Raw genomic sequence first — 17,176 nt, 5'->3', positions numbered from 1 at the left:
GCTTCAGAATATTTCATATCTGATCAAGAGGGAAATCCAAAAATAATTTTCTCTTTATTCAGGAGTCTTTCATGCAGGAGAACTGCTTTATTTTTTACTTAATATAGTGCTCAAGTCAATCATTTTGAATTCAGGGAGAAAATAGACATTTAAAGACAATCTATAATAAAAATTTTGGAGTTCAGTATTTTTATTTGCAGTTTCTAATGAAAACACCGCAATTCACATTCTTTTGGCATGTTTTTACCCAACATCTAGTAAATGTGCGCAGTTTTCATATTAAGGGTGGTGAACAAACGAATAATTATATAACATTTACTTTCTATACTTTATATGTGTGTGTGTATATACACACATATATATATATATGGAGTATTAATTTGTGCAGTACATATTAAGGACTTCAAATGGGTTTTGTCACAAAAGTCTTTTATTATAGATAAGTTACTTATTTTAGTTAAAGCAATTGTTTTGGAAGAAGCTTTTTGCAAAAATAGAGCTCTTAAAAATGAAAGAAAATCATTGAAATATGACATATAAGCCACAGAGGAATACATTTTCAAAATTGTGTTTTCATAAAAGGCTTGGATAACAAAATGAGAAAATATAATGTATAAATTATTTTGTTAATTGTTTAGAATTATATTGCCTATAAGTTTTTTTAAAAAAATGTTTAATATCACATGTAATAGAAAGTTTCTAAAAGTTAGAGATGTTATGACCATTTTAGATCATGGAAATTCGTATTTCTCTTGTGACACATCATAAGAACTTAATTATTGATATATCTTTAAAAGAGTTTAAAAGCAATGCCCTAAGGCTGAAGCCTTCCTAAAAGAAATACTCACATACTCAAATTATACAGAGGAATGTATGTGTGTGTGTGTGTGTGTGCGCACGTGTGTGTGTCTATGTGTGTGTATACATGTATATGACACAATTTTAACTGGATTATTTTAGTTTTAGCATTCATGTATTTCTATAAAGAATATTTAAATACATTATAACTAAAAGGGAGAATATATCCATAGTTAAAGATATCCATAGTTAAAGAATAATAATTTCGGATTTATAAATAGATCTTATAAAGGTATTTTGAAAGTATCATTAATAATTTATAAGATATTTTAAAGTAATGAAGAAATAAATATGGTTTAAAAATCCAAACATTTGTTTCATTTAGATTTGGACTATTTCACTCAGTTCTGTAGCTTAGTTGAAGTTGTTGATTTCTCATTTGTTTTTAGGAATAATAATCAATAGAAAGTGTATGAATGTGTCTAGAAAATATAATAAAGCCTAAAGATAAAAATATGAAATATAAAAGGTGACAAAACTGGGAGAAATGGAAGTTCAAATCTCTTTGGCCATCCAGGGGTATATTTCATCCTGAATAATAGGATTGAATCTATTTTCTCTTTCATCTCAGTTTCTGAATTAAGGTAGTGCTGATTTTATTGATTATAAGGTATAATGTGACTTAAATGTAGACTTTTGTTTATTTCGTGAATGTTATTTAAAACAGCAACAAAAGGAAACCTAGGCAGCTATTAGAATTTTAAAGGAAGTAAAGTTTTTGATTACCCATTATTAGGTCATTAGCACACTATCTCTTTTAAACCTTAAGACGTGCTGAAAGCTGGGCATGGACCCATTTCACAGATAGGACACTTTACAGATAAGTAAAACTTACAAAAAGTGTAGTTATTACCTCAATTACCTAGCCAGTGCCTGGTCCCAGGTTATCTAACTAAATCCCATTTTCCCCCTTGCTGTGTTAGAAATTCCTATTTTTCAGTTTGTGGTTTATTTCTGCAGTCAATTACCTGCATTAAACAACAACAACAAAAAAACCCAACCATTTACCCTTCAAAAGAAACCTTGGACTGATTTGTTAATCACCAGTTGTTAATCCCAGCATCACTATTACTTTGCAGCAGAGTACTTAGCCCATTCTGCTGTATTTTCTTGGTAAGTTGGTTATTAAATAAATAGAGGCTTTACTTACGAAAAAGTAGTGCTGATTTTATTGATTATAAGGTATAATGTGATTTAAATGTAGACTTTTGTTTATTTCTTGAATGTTATTTAAAACAACAACAAAAGGAAATCTAGGCAGCTATTAGAATTTTAAAGGAAGTAAAGTTTTTGGTTGCCCATTAAGTATGTCATAATTTTAAGGGCAGAAGTAATAACTTTGATTTTTTTAAGAGCTTGAGTTTAAAAAGTTTAATGTATACAAATAGCACAGAATTGTCTGATTGTTATTTATTTCAAAAACTTTTCTTTCTGAAACAATTAAGAGTGAAATACTAGGGACTAAGAAAGTCAGGTCAACCAGTTTTGTTTTGTTTTTTCTTTTCATTCTTTATTATGGCCACTAGTTCCCTATTCCCCAAACCTAGCGTGACACAGATAAGCAATGATGCTTTCAAAAAACAACATTTCAAAAAGTCTTTTTCCTTTGCACAAATGAGAGATCAGGTTAAAATGATGGTTTACAGGTAGAAGTGATCTTTAGTTTCCATTAGAATTTGAGTTTGGTTTATATGTAGAGGTAGGTGATGTTTGGCCTCTCACTTTAGAATTCAAGTGGAAATTTTAAAAAAGTTTTTTGAAAGCCTAATACTCTTTCATATAAATTCTGTATTTGCTGCAGTGCAGCAGCTAAAGAGTACTTTAACTGCTGCTGTGGGCAGTTTATTTTCATTATATACATTTGCCTATTAATATGAAGATGCTTAGCAGCACTGTGGGAGTAATTTTAAACTAACTCTCCAAAAAGGCAATTTATGTGGACTGTGTTAAAATACACCCCTACCCTCCCAACCTCCTGTCCAAGGATCTGTGAACCTAACCTCAGATGTTTTAAAATAAACTTCTTAGGCTTTGAGCAGAATAATAATTATTTAAGACAACAATAAGACAAGGGCCGAGGATGTAGCTCCAGAAGTATAGCACTTGCCTAGTATGCGTGAAGCTCTTGGTTCAATCCACAGAACTCAGGAAACAAAAGTAAAGATGAATGGGATTTTCTTTCTTAGAATATGGCCGTTGTCTTTCACGGAGTTGTAGTGCTGTTAACATTAAAGTTGCTACATTAAAACATTCTTTAAGCTCCCTAATTGGAATCACAAACGCTCCATGAAAGGTTGTCAAGAAATCTGACACAACCAAAATATTTTTTATTATAACTTGTGGGGTTTTTTTTTGTTAGAAGTTGTGAATATTAAAAAGTTTGCACTTTACATCACAGATATTAAAAGACACATTTGAAAGTACTAGTATAGTTTTTAAAAAATCATTTACATTTTCAGAGTTGATAATATCTGATTTGGTAAACAAGGAGCAGAAGCAAGATCTGCCTTACCATTATTAGGTCACAGAATACCACCCCGCCCCCCGCAGTGATCTAGATGAAAAGTAATGGTAGCATCAAAATTTTTCTCGTATTCATAAAATGTAAGATAAAAATGAAGGGCCATGCACCAAGGACTTCGTGAATTTGACTCACCAATCCACTAAGAAGTTAAAAGAATATGTTTCTAAGAAACAAATATGAGGATGTATTGGCTCTATTTCAAATGATAATATGTTTTAAGTGATTTAGACCTCTATTATATTTCTGTAGAATTGGTATTGATTAGTTCAATGTTTTGTTTTTTCCTAAGAGTTCTTATTTTTCTCTAAATAAAAAGCATGTGCTATGTTAAAACTCACAAATGTTGTAGAATCTTTCATAACTTTATGCGTCTTGTCATTTTCTGTTTATTTAGATATGATATGTTTTCACTAAGCATCGTTATGTTGCCATTTGTATATTTACAATTATAGATGACATATGTTATTTTGTAAGTATATCCCAAGATACAAATATCTTAATAGAGAAGCTTACATATGAAGTTTCAAATTTATTTTCTGATGGCAGCCTCAAATTTCATAGTGGTATGCTAAAAATCCAAGCCATGAGTTTTCAAAGAAATACTAAAAAACAAAATGCTGTTAGCTAGAAACATGACTTTAGGAAGATAATTTTCTGAATTGTTTGTGGTTCATATAAATATATTTTGAGGAATGTTCTCATACCAAAGTTCAAGGTCCTGATATTTACATAGTTCCTTTATGTAGTATACCAAGTTGATATGTGAGAAAATGAAGGGAATTTAAATTAAAATTTTAAGCCATGAATTTAAAATTACTGGATATTTGCACATAGTACAGGGTTGGGGGAGTTTTTTTTTTAAGTTATCCATATGGCAGCACAACTTTTAATAAACAATAGTTCTAACACAGATTCTGTATGGAAACAAAATAGGATTTATGAGGTGACATTTTGAGTATGTTAAGTAAAATGAAATAAGATTAGCTTTATTTTCCTATTTCCCCCCAGCCCTGAGAAGGTTTAGTGGCTGAATTACCACTTACAATTTGTTTTTTCATTCCATGCATGCATTTCATTAACCTATTCCTGGATCTGTAGCCAGTCTGCAGAGAAATTCGGCAGAAGGATTTCTGAAAAGATTGGCTACAACACACAGTTACAGGGCATATTTCAGAATTCAAGGACAATTTAATAACTTTTACTGTGCTTTACATTAATAATGTGAAAATTTTCATTTTGTTTAAATGGTGTCTTACAGAATTAATGTTATTTAATAATATTTAAGTAAAAGTTAAGAGTTATTAACCAATAACTCATTGAAATTTTTCTGATTGCTTTGGACTCAGGACTAAATAGATTAGTATTGAAGTGTACCTCCAGAATTTTGCCACTTACTCAATGAATTATTGGAATAGTAACAAAAGTTTTTTGTAATGTAGTTGATTTGTGTTCAAAATGGGCATAGGACTCATGCAATAAAGGTTGGAAGATATTACAAAGAGATGCAATCATATGGTTCTCTGAAAATTGGCCAAACTCCTCCTTTCATTCATTTTTTAAAAAGATAACTTTCAACTATATGTTAGTGAAAGAGCAATTGCATAAATAAGTAAAATCGGTATTGAAGGCATGCAATTATTTTTGTACAGTTGCCTTTTAAATTATACTTTGTTCTGACATTAATTTTATACATTTGTGTTCTTCAACAGATAGCTCAGAACGACCTAGATGAGAGGATTGAGATAGATCTATGATTTAAAATTTTCATGCCTCAAAAGAAACTTCTTAAATTTAACAGGAAAGTCAATTTAACTTTCTGTCCAATAATTCTCTCATGTCTTTAAAAGTTCAGCATTCTCTCATACTATTTTATAGTTTATTATCTGTTTGAACCAGTGATAGTATATCCACAACCCCTTGTAAAAAGCAGTCTTCTCTTATGTTAGGATATTCTGAGAGGCAAGTTGCCTCTTTCTTTCTTTTTGCTTATTTTGAGCTTGCTTTCTTGCTTGGTAGTCTATTTTGAGCTTTCTTTTTTTGAGCTCAAATCTGCCCTACAATATTATCTATTTGCTAATTTGTGTTCTGTAGTAGAATGCTACCAAAATTCTCATTTTTTAACTAAAAGACCATCAAATTCATTTTCCTGTTCTATTTGTTGCTACTCTGTTCTAGCAAAAGTTCTGGAAAAATTCAGTTCAATTCAACAAATATTTATGGAGTATCTGACACTATCTTAGGCTGTTTAGAATCTAAACAAAGAAACAAACAAAATAGTCAGTCCTGGTGACATAGTACTCAGGAAGCAGACAGGAGGATTGTGAGTTCAAGGCTAGTCTGATCTGGGCTACATAATGAAACCCTGGCTCAAAAAAGAAAAGAAAGAAAGAAACAAATGAACAAACAAACCAATGATCCCTTCCTTAAGGAAGCTGCTATTCTAGCTAGAATAGGAAAACACAAAACAAAACAATCAAGAACCAAAAAAAAAAAAAGAAAAAAAGAAAGAAAAACACCCAAAACAAAAGAAAATCATAAATGTACCAAATGATTTAAAGACATCACTGTGGCTCTAATTGCTTTTCTCCCCCTTTTCTTCTATGAAAAGGGCTTTTGTTCTTGGCATTTTTCTGAATGACTCCTGAGTAGGAAACTAGTCCTTTTCTTCCTTCCTTCCTTCCTTCCTTCCTTCCTTCCTTCCTTCCTTCCTTCCTTCCTTCCTTCCTTCCTTCCTTCCTTCCTTCCTTCCCTCCCTCCCTCCCTCTCCCTCCCTTCCTTCCTTGCCTTTCTTCTTCTCTTCCTCTCATCACTCCCTATTTTTCTCAATCTTCCTTGTGATTTTTAAATTTTGTTTTGTTTTTATCTTCTCAGCAGCCTTTGACAGACAGATCATATCCTTCCTTTTTTGAAATAAATTCTTCATTTTCAGGACACCACTGGTGTCACCAATTGGCTGAAGTTTCTTTTGCTCTATTCAGATGGAAATCATGAATAGGCAAAGGGCAACTCCTTTAGTGTCAGCAACTCTATGCCTAGGGTGTCAGTAGACAATAAAACACTCTGATGGGGCTTCATCAGGCTGGGCTGCAGCACGGTATGTGTGCGCATGCATACACACACAGGAGGAAGGTCTACTGGATAGCTCCAAAGAGAGTGAGAAGAGTGCTGCTTATATAGCATTGTAGCTGGGTGGGAGAGGTGCTCCTTCCCATTAGATTCAGCACAGCTGCCCTGAGGTGTGGGGGCTCTGGGGGTGGGGTCATTTAAGGGTCATCTGAAGCTGTCATGGCCCAAGCAAAATCTCATGGAGCCTTCACAGTGTTTCCAGAGCAATTGCGACTGAAGCAGAGTCTCCTGAAGCAAAGAATTTGTTTGAGCAGTGGCCATGACATTTGGGATAGTTCCCCAAACGAGAACAAGTCTTTAGGGCACCTGCAGCTGTACTGAAGTCTCTGGCATTTTGGCTGGATCAGCTGGATTGGAGTATACTTGAGCAGCCACCAGGTCCTTTAAGCAATCACTGCTGCCCATGATGATAGCTTCAGGAGCTGAGGAACTGCTTGGTTCCTGTGAAAATGGTGGGGCTCTAGTTGCAGTTGTCAGCACTCCCAACAGATCTTGAAGAACAGCCACAATATTACTTAAGTCCTACATAACTTGGGAATCACTAAAATGACAGGAGTGGTTCCAATCTGGCCTCTGCCTGGGGCAGTTGCCTAGTTCCACTCCCAGGCATCTACTGCTGAGACCTGGAGCAGGGGGAAGGTCTGACAGCTGTCAATCAAGCAGCCAAACTGCCAGACCGTAAGAGCTTCCACCATTTAAAAGAAAACAAAACCAAAAACACAACAATAAAAAAAACCAGGGTTTGTGGAGTGGCTCAAGTGGTAGAGCACCTGCCTAGCAAGCATGAGACCCTGAGTTCAAACCCTAATCCCACCTAAAACAACAAAAAAACAAAACAAAACAAAAACCCCCAAACCATTAAGGAGTGCTTACAACAAAAATAAAATTATGATTTTGACATTTTTCTTCAACAAATTTTATCTAACAATGCTTAACTCTTAGCCAAATGCACATAGCAGAGGGTTGGGTTCTCCAGATCTGTCTCACTGGCTCCTCCTAGTTTTTTTGATCTCCCCTCTGGTTCGCCAGCCCTCTGGTTGTGCTAGGTAGGGGTACATTGTGGAATTTACAAAAGATCTTACAACGTATAAAATACAACATACTTGAATGCACCCCATTCTTATTCTCCCCTCACCCTATTCCTAGGTGCTCCTCCTTTTCCAGGGCTCTAAGTGCACCAGAGCTATGTCTCCTGGGCTCATCCTTTGCATACGCTCCACTCCCTTTTTCTCTCTGCCTATACTTGCTTCCTAAGTGAGCTCATAGCTTCATGGCTTTAATGCCTTCTTTATGCTATGTCTCCCAAATGTTCTCTAATTCAAAAAAATCTGAGACACCGATTCTGATATTGAATTCTGATCCATCATTATATTATATACTTATGAATGAAAAAATATTGCCAGTTCTCATTGTAAGATGACATTGATTATAAGATGCACTCCTATTTCAAAGATATTAAAATAGGAAAAAAATACATTATAAAATCAATGATATGTGGAATATGTCCTGACCTCCCTGCCAAGAGCCACCCCTTCTTCACAGGATTGTCTAATAAGTGGCTCCAGGTGGAATTTCTTAAGCAGATTTTTGTTTTGTTTTGTTTGTTTGCTTTTCGAGATGGGGTCTTGCCATCTTGCCCAGGCAAGTCTCAAACTCTTGAGCTTAAGTGACTCCCCCTCCTCAGCCTTTCAAATAGCTAGGACTACAGGCATGTGCCATCACTCACATAATTCTTGATTTCTACCCATTCCCAAACTTGCTCTTGCTCTAGCTTTCTCTATATCAATCAATGGTGCCCTTATTCATCCACTTGCTTTGCTTAAAACCTGTTAATCTTTGATCTCAGTTTTCAACGTTGCCTGTAAGAAGAGAGTCTGCTACTTAAAAAAATCTCCAAATACCATCACTTTTCACTATCCACTGCTTTCATTGTCTACTCTTGCTCCTACACAGGTAGTGGGTAGAAACAGTGCTGTTATGAGCGTTCATGTGCATGTGTCAAAATGGAACTATTGAAATGTTTGGCAGGCAGAGGTCATAATTTTTCAAAAGCATGGTTGTGCTCTTCAAAAGCATGAAAGTAGTCATAAATCCACAATATCAGAAAAATTTGCCTTTGTCAAACTACTAATTTTTGCCAACACAGTGAGTGTTGAATAATATTGTATCAGTTAAATTTAATCGATTAGTTAAATTTAGTTCTGTTACTATTTTCATTTTAGTCATTGGCCATCTGTATTTCCTTTTTTTTCGTAAGTTCCTATGTGCCGTTGATAGCTTTCTATGGAACTTTAAAACTTTTTGAAAATTGCTTCAAAAGGGATTTTCCTCCTCGGTCACTGGTATTTCCTATTTATTTATTTAAACATTTATTATTTATTTGTTTGCAGCACTGGGGCTTGAACTTGGAGCATCATGCTTGCTAGGCAGACACTGTACCACTTGAGTCACTCTGTCAGCTCTGTTTTGTGTTGAGTTTTATCAAGATAGGATTTCATGAAGTATTTGTCTGGGGCTGGCTTCGAACCATGATCCTTCTGTTTTCTGTCTCCCAAGTAATTAGGATTACAGGTATGAGCCACTGGCACCTAGCCCATTTATTGTTGAATTATTTTGTTTTGCATTCTTTCTCTATTCTGAGGTCTTACATTCTCATATATTCTTCTAAATATTTTAGAGTGTTGTTCTTCTATATTCAAGTACTTAGTCAACCCTGAATTGATATTTTTCCATTTGGTAGGAAGTATCAATTTCTCATGTGTAAAAAACCAATTATTCCAACACCATTCATTTATTAAAGTGGTCATCCTTTTAAAGACACTGAGATGTCAACTCCATCCCAAATCACAATTCCCTATAGCTTGGGACTCTTTCCAAACTCTATTTTGGTCTGTCATTGGTTAATTTGCCTACCTCTGTGTCAATATTACCAAGTCTCAATTGCTATAGAGTTTAATTTGTTCTATGTAACTGGTAAAACAATTTCTCTTCTTCTATTGAAAAGTATAGGCTCTGCTTAGCTTTTTAGCTTATTTGATATTCTTGGCATTTTGATATTCTGTGTAAATTTTACAGTCATATTATCAAATTCAGTGAAAAAAATTGTACATATTTTGATTGGAATTTCACTGAATGTATTGATCACTGTGGAGAGGCTTGGCCATAATCAGCCTTCTATTAAGTCCAGAGCACTGAGTCTTTAATAAACTTCTCTGGTAGAAAACAGTTCTATGTGCTATCACATTCATTTCATAGTGCTGTTGAAATTAAGCATATCCGGTGTGACTCTGCTGGGAGAGGACTCTTAAGAACTTGTGCTTAGTTTTCACTAGACTCACTCTATGTTCCTTTTCTTTTGGCCCATTTCGTATTGCATCTCTCATGATAGTAAGTCTTAGCAATGAGCATGCTATATCCTGAGTCCCATGAGGCCTTCTAGTGAATACTGGGGACTCCCTACATAGCTGGTATATTTTTCTATTATATTTTCAACTTTCCTATGATCTTATGTTTTAATGTGTCTCTTGAGAAAGGCTCTGTTTAGTCTTCCTTTGTGGGGAGAGTTTATTTAGTTTATGTCTTCAGGGTATCACTCTTAAGGATATTACTTTTATTATTTTTCTTAGATCTCTGCTCTGGCATCTTACCAAGTAAGGGTCCTAGATTGTCCCTTTATTACATGCATTTTCTGCTGAAAGCAAAGTTCTAGGCCACCAGAGATTGGCAAATGTAGCAGTCAGCACATGCAAGCTGGCATAACGCACTCTGGATTAATACTTTGTCTTCTTTTCATTTTCCCCTGTAAACATGTTGTGCAGATATCTTTACTACCATTCAGAGGTTTTCAATCTCCATTTAGTCCCTCATCAAATACAGTACCAATGTTCCTTGTGTCCTCTACTGAAGGTGGTATCTCTTTGATAATCCAAACAGCCCTGCCACCCAGACTGACATGGGTTACCTGGGAAGGGAATTGAATGCAGATGAGTTTTAGCCATACCTATAGCCATCCCTTTAACAAAAAGTGGACAGTTGTTTCATTTACAAGGGTATTTATTCTCAACAGTTAAAACATTTTTCCAGTGCATGCATTATGGACTTATGGCATTATTTTATTATTACTTTCTATTTTCTTATTTTGAATCAAAACATGATTTCCAAATAGAAGGGCTTTAATCAGGGAGTATTCAGAAGTTACATTCTCTTGCCTTATTGCACTTCCTCATTGTTTTTTTGGGGAAGAATAGACAACAGTAGCCTTTTGTGTTTCATATGTGTTACTGTGAGAAATAGAATAACAATTAAAGATTTTTCTGACTTTTTTTACCCTCTAAGTGTCTCCTTAATATTTATCTCAAGGATAACACTAATATTTATATCAAGGGTATTTAGAGGAATCTCAGATCCTTGTTTGTACCTAATCATACAGTTCCTAGTTATATAATTTTGTGTTGGCCTGTAGTTCTGTTTATGAACTGAGAAAAGCATGGATTTCAGCAAGAAATTAATCCATGGCTTAGAAAAAGCAGTTACAGGACACTTTGAGGCTACAGGAAGAAATGGGTTCATCTGCATAATTCTGGGGGCTTGGCTAGTTAGGGTTTAGGATAATGAAGGAAGATACAGGCTAAGTTAGTTTAGAGAATAAAATTGTACTTGAGCCTGGGTTCTCCAAAATAAATCTTATTCCATTGAGGTTTCAAGAATGTTTTTGGATTGTGCAATTAAATTTTTAAAAATTATCTAATATGACTTTAGGCCAATGAGTGAGCACATCATATTCCTACAAAAATCTTTGATGGAGAGATTTTATAGAGGAAGAAAGAAGTAAGTCAGCTGGTCCATTGACCTTTTGCACAGACTGCTAACATTTGTTGAATACTTTTATGTGTCAGATGTTCTGCTTGTCTCCTTAAATTTGCTAGTTTATTTTATACTTGTGAAAACTCAGTGCAATTAAGCATTTAAAAAATTCTTTCACAGATGAACAAATAAGACTCAGATTAAGCAATTTATTTGATATCACACAGCTTTTGGCTCTAAATTTTTCCATGTTTATTATGCATGCCACCCCCTCCCACCCTGTATGATCTATGCATCATAAACAGAATTGGCTCTGGAGGAAATGGGTGCCATGTAATTCACCAAGGCAGAAGCTTGAACATAGGAGTGCAGAACTAATTTAATGAAATTGGTTGGAACCTTTTAAATTCCTTCATCTTAATTGTGAAGACCAAGTAGATTCTGTGAGACCTAGAACCTGACAGAGCCAATAGCAACAAAAGCATGTATTCAATATGAAGAGAGATTTAGAACAAATAGTTTATCAAAACAGAAAAGGGGGTTAGGGACAGAAAGGATTCAGGTCATCTCTAACTCAGCAAATGTTTATCAAATGGATCTATTGTTGATGATAATTTGCTTTGGGATTAAAACAGCCAAGATGGACATGGCACCTTTTATGCTCTCAAAAAATCTCTATTATATAAATTACCTTACTATAAGGTAGAATGGAATAAATACCAAATAAATGTCAAATAGAGGCATTTTATGGAATCATAAAGCAATTACATGGCTAGGGGATTAATGAGAGCTTAGCAAATAGGAGACACATAAGGAATCATTGAAAGATAAATAAACCTTTTTCAAAGAGCAGATCAGATGACAAATTTCATGAGACAGCAACATGAGGACCAACATAGGGAAAAGCTGTTCATGGAGGCAAAATGAGAAAAACAAGTGAATTCTACTTAGGAAATGACAGGCAGAATAAGGAAGACACACGTGTTCTTTCCTACTCTTTCTGCCTTCTTATGATAGCAGAAGATGTATTTTGCTATAGGAAACCACAGTCCCAATGGTTTGAATGTGACTGCTGTCCCTCTTTTCACATTCAGGAGTAAGCATGTCATCTAGGCCTGCCTAATTAGCATATTCTTCTCTGACCACAATGATTGATTGAAACATGTGCTTGTGACCTGTCAGTCCAATCATACTCAATCCTGGGGTCTTGATCAAAAAAGATCTCTTTTTGCCAAGTTGCTAGGCTGTGAGGGTGTGTCCCTGGAGCAGACAAGGACTGCCTGAGAATGAAGCTTCCAGAAGGAAAGTTAGAGCCAAGGGTCAGAGACTGTCCTGAACTTGCCCTGAATTTTCAGTTATGTGATAAAGTGTCTTCCTCCCCCAACCACTTTTTTTGTTACTAATTTGAATTTGGTGCAAATTGTAATAAAAGAGTCCTGGCTAATACACAGGGTAAGGGGGCTCTATCTTACCTTATCTGTTATCTATTAACAGGAGCAGTTGAGCCATGTTGAGACTGGTGAGAAGTGAGACAAAAGGTATGATAATATAAGTTGGCATAGAGCTGAGGAGAGGACTGACTTATTAATAGGCAGCAGTCATTTTAGTGTTTTCTGAGCAATAGATCCATCAAGTGAAAATTTTAGTCTTTGTCTCTTTCTTATGAGTAGTTCTTTAGTTTTCTACTTTCTCTCTCTTCTGACATTGGTTATATTAATAGCAGTGCTGGATTTCTTTCTTATGGCTGTCTTTCATAAAACTTAACACTTAAATTAATCAAGACCCCAAATCTCAGATATTGTGGCTCTCTGAAAAGAGACAAAGAGAATTTCCCAGAGTTGAGTAGGCCACATGTGTCCATGGCCTCAGAAGATGCCTTTCAGCTGGATTCCATCTCTTCCTTTTCTAAATTCATATACTAGTGAATTGTATTTCTTTTATAGTAATACACCCAGTATCACTTATGCTATTGTTATGTGGGCAATTGTCTTCAAAGTCTTCAGGTCTTCTTTCTGATACCATATTGTAGCCTCTTTGGATGTCAGGTACTAAGCATTATGCATATTTTAGATAAAATTTTTTCACAGTTCCAGTCTATTTTCTTGAATATGATAGGTAGTCAAATGCTTATGGAGAAATTTCACTTAAAAATAGAACCATTATTGCACTTCTATTAAGGTAGGAATTAGTATCTTGACTTAGAGAATGGTTACCTGTTACAAAATTTTGTTACTCTTTGAATGATTAAAGGAAGAAATAACTCAGAGAAGAAAGTGACATTTTGAATGTGCAGGTGTATTGATCCTAAGAAGAGATACTATTGCCTTCACAGGTTACAGGAAAGCTTTGGATATTTAGGGATATAATTTTTCTCATTCTTTATATCTTCTGCTCTCTTTTACTGTTACATTCAATAATACTCTTTTTCAAAAATTATTATGTCTATATAGATATTCCTAGAGAAGATGGAGCTTAATTCTTCTTGATTCTCCCACATCCCTATTCTTTCCTCTAGTAGGTGATTTAGACATAGTAATTCATTTTCTAAGCATAAAGTAAGAAAAGAGAAAACAACTTTACAGTGAAGAATTCTAGCAACTCTATCTTAACCAAGTGGTGAGAACTAACATCAACCAGGCTGTCATGTGGTAACATGAACCTCTAATGTGATGTGACAAAAGGGCACTTCACCTCAGTTGTTTCTTTTAAAAAACCCATAACCCCAATCTAATCATGAGAAAAATGACAGAAAAGTGCAGAATAGGGGACATTTACAGGATATTTGGTCAGGACTACTTAAGACTGACCAAATCATGTCAAGGCCATGAAAAACAAGGAAAGACCAGGAAAAGATAGACCAGGAAAGAGTGAGTGGCTTGACAACTGTATCAGTGTAGTACTGTGGATTATCACCTGGAACAGAAAGAAGACATTAATGGGAAAGTCAAATAAAGTTTGAATTTTGATAAGTAGTAATGTCCTGGTGTCAGTTTTTTTGTTTTGACAAATAGACCGGACTAATAATATTAAGATATTAAACTAATAAAAGATTGGTGGCGGAGGGAGAGTTGGGTGACAGGTATATAGGAAATATCAGTTGTATCTTTGCAACTTTTCTGTAAATCAGAAGTTATTACAAAAGTTTTTAAAAATGATTATTATGATGTAGTTCTTAATGTACTATCATTAACACCATGTGTCTGTCACCCATGTGATATTTGAAAAATTACAAATATAAGGTTTGCCATGTACATCTTCAAATTCTTGATATCCCTTTCTTGATAAATAATTATTATTCTAAACTTTTCTTCCATCACTTCTGTACATGCTTTTATGTTTTTTCCCTCACCTACATAGGAATCCACAGACTGCATTTAATATCATATATTCCAACCTTGAAGTCACAATACTATACTAAGTATATATACTTTTTCAGCTTATATTATACTTCCAATAATATGGTTTTGAATTTTGTCTATGAAGTTTATCTATCTTGCTCCACCCATTCTTTTAGCAATTATTGATTGTGTTCCAAGTACATGTCAGGCAGAGTATTAGGTTCTTGAGATTCAGCAGTGAATCAGATATTCCTGGAAGGCACTCTTCCCATAGATCGATATATGAGGTCTTAATCTGATTAGAGGTTATCATCCTGAAAGAGGATGTAATGTGGATATTTGTTTCTAACTTCAGTGTTGTCTATGAATCCTTTCTGTCAGAGATTTAATCTCAATGTCCTTCAGGCATGTTTTGTTTGGCTAAACTTGTGTCTCTTAAAATTCAGTATTAGTTATCAACAGGATTTAAAAGTTAAGAAATTCTTCATAATGGTTTGGATTTCTAGCTTCTCCTAAAAAAAAATCTAGTCCTACTGGTCTGACTCCCACATGGTTACCACTGGGAAGAATAAGAAGCTTTGCTCTAAGTTCCTCACAGCCCATTTTGTCCTGTTCAGTTCTGTGTTGCTTCCTAAACACCCCCAGGAGGTTTGAGCACATATACCTATTACTTCCACACAATCTCTTCTTACCCACATACAATCTCTTAAATATTGTCATTTATAGTGCCAATAAATATGGGAGAGTGAAAATATGTGCATATACACACCCATACCTTCAAATTTTCAAATTGTGAACTATTTTTTTTAAATGAAATCACTTACAGTTATACAAACCTGTTGTTCAGTAATTTGGTGTTGTTTTCTGAATTTGATGCTTTTACTTCATCTCATTCAGCTGTTTCTTGGAAGCCTAATACATGAAGGACCTGGCTGTATAGGCTGAAGTGGTTCAAAGAGTTATGTAGATTAGTTCCTACTTTCAAGATCTTGTACAGTGGTAAAACATATCCACAAGAAATTTTGTCATTGCTAGGAACATGCAAAGGGAACTTCCTGTATGCAAAGGAAATGACACAGATGAGTTAAATAATTCTTGACCTCAAATACCTTGACATTATTATCTCATGCAGTGGTCCTCAGAGTGCCATGTGCTAACAAGAGATTGCTAAAGTCCACGTGCATGCATTCTGATGCAGTGATTGACACAGGCACAGGCCTCTCAGGTAAGGCAGATTTACTGTGAAGCTAGCAAGGCTTAACTGGCAGGACTCCTCATTTGCACTGGCTCTGTGAATTCTGGAAGTCAGAATATCTGGGAGTTATGGAGTGTTCTAGGTAGAGAGTATACCTGAGGGAGACAGGTTCCTACCAAGAACGATTTGTATGCAAACACTTTAAATTTTCTTAAGTGACCTTAATTCCCAAGTCTCCAACAAGCTTTTTAAGATTTTTTTGTCATGCTAAAAATGATAAAAAATCTTGGACTCTTTTCCTTAAAATAACAACATCATATATATAAGCTTCAGTCTGCTAGCCTGTGGTGATTCTGGTGTGTGCTCTTCCTGGACCAGTCTATGACAACTACTGATGCAGGATTTATGGAATGAGATGGGAAGTAAAACATTAACTCCCTGTAATTCTGGCAAGGTGTCACAAGGTTATCATTAGGGAGTCAAAGATAATACCAGAGATGAGCATTAGAAGTAAATTTAATTTTCCCTGGTAATTTTAGGCTTGATGCCTATCAATCATGTGAACACCCAATGGCAATCTACCATGCAGTGGCAGTTTGGATAATTTACTTATTTGCTAAATGCAGTCTTTTACAAAGATGTGTTAAAAGAGTGCCTAATTGTGGGTACCTGCTTTTAGAATTTTGGTATTGTTGAACTGATGGGGATGTACCTTTATGGGAAGTTAGTCCACTCCTCAACTAACTCTGCCTCTGCTTTCCCTGCCATTTTCAAAGTTGAGTTCACTGTTTTCCACACACCTCTCACCTCTCTCCCAGTCTGCAAGCTCTGATTCTCCTTGTTTCAGAGGCTTTCTACTGAGGCAGTAAGTATTTGAACAGCTTCAGGTCTACCATAGGATTGGGCTTCCAGTTACATTCATAGCCCAGATGTGGTGGCCCATGTACGAATGCTAGGTTTGACATCCTAGTCATTTTTCAAGATATTGCCAAAAGCAGAGCTTGGGAGCAGGATGTATATTTGTATATGCTTTACTTCCTTTCCTCTCATTCCTCTTAAATCCCAGAAAAATGTACTCCTGCATTCTAGCATAGCATAGTATTATCTGGCTTAGTACAAACTGAACTTCTTAGAGTCAGAATTCCTCTTAAATGCTAGCCTGCAACCATTGGAGGGAAAGCCTGGAATCTGGGTCCGCAGATGGTATGAAATGACTTTTCTGTTGCAGTACAGAGATATTACAGCCATGCTTCCTTTTATTTGTTGATAATAGCCTAATCACAGCACAACTTTTGAAGGCAAAGCCTCTCAATTGGATCTTAATGAAAACAG

The 17,176-nt window shown here is 35.2% G+C and overlaps 1 long non-coding RNA gene across 5 annotated transcripts in view; it reads left to right on the top strand.

The window, feature by feature from the left end:
* Positions 1 to 17,176, top strand: part of LOC141424506 (uncharacterized) — a 690,552-nt gene that overhangs the window by 120,136 nt on the left and 553,240 nt on the right. The gene's annotated exons all lie outside the window — the stretch shown is intronic.

Source organism: Castor canadensis, chromosome 1, assembly GCF_047511655.1.
Source record: "Castor canadensis chromosome 1, mCasCan1.hap1v2, whole genome shotgun sequence".
In the NCBI taxonomy this organism is placed as follows: domain Eukaryota; kingdom Metazoa; phylum Chordata; class Mammalia; order Rodentia; family Castoridae; genus Castor; species Castor canadensis.
The sequence above is the reverse complement of the archived record's forward strand: the minus strand, read 5'-3'. Positions and strand labels throughout refer to the sequence as shown.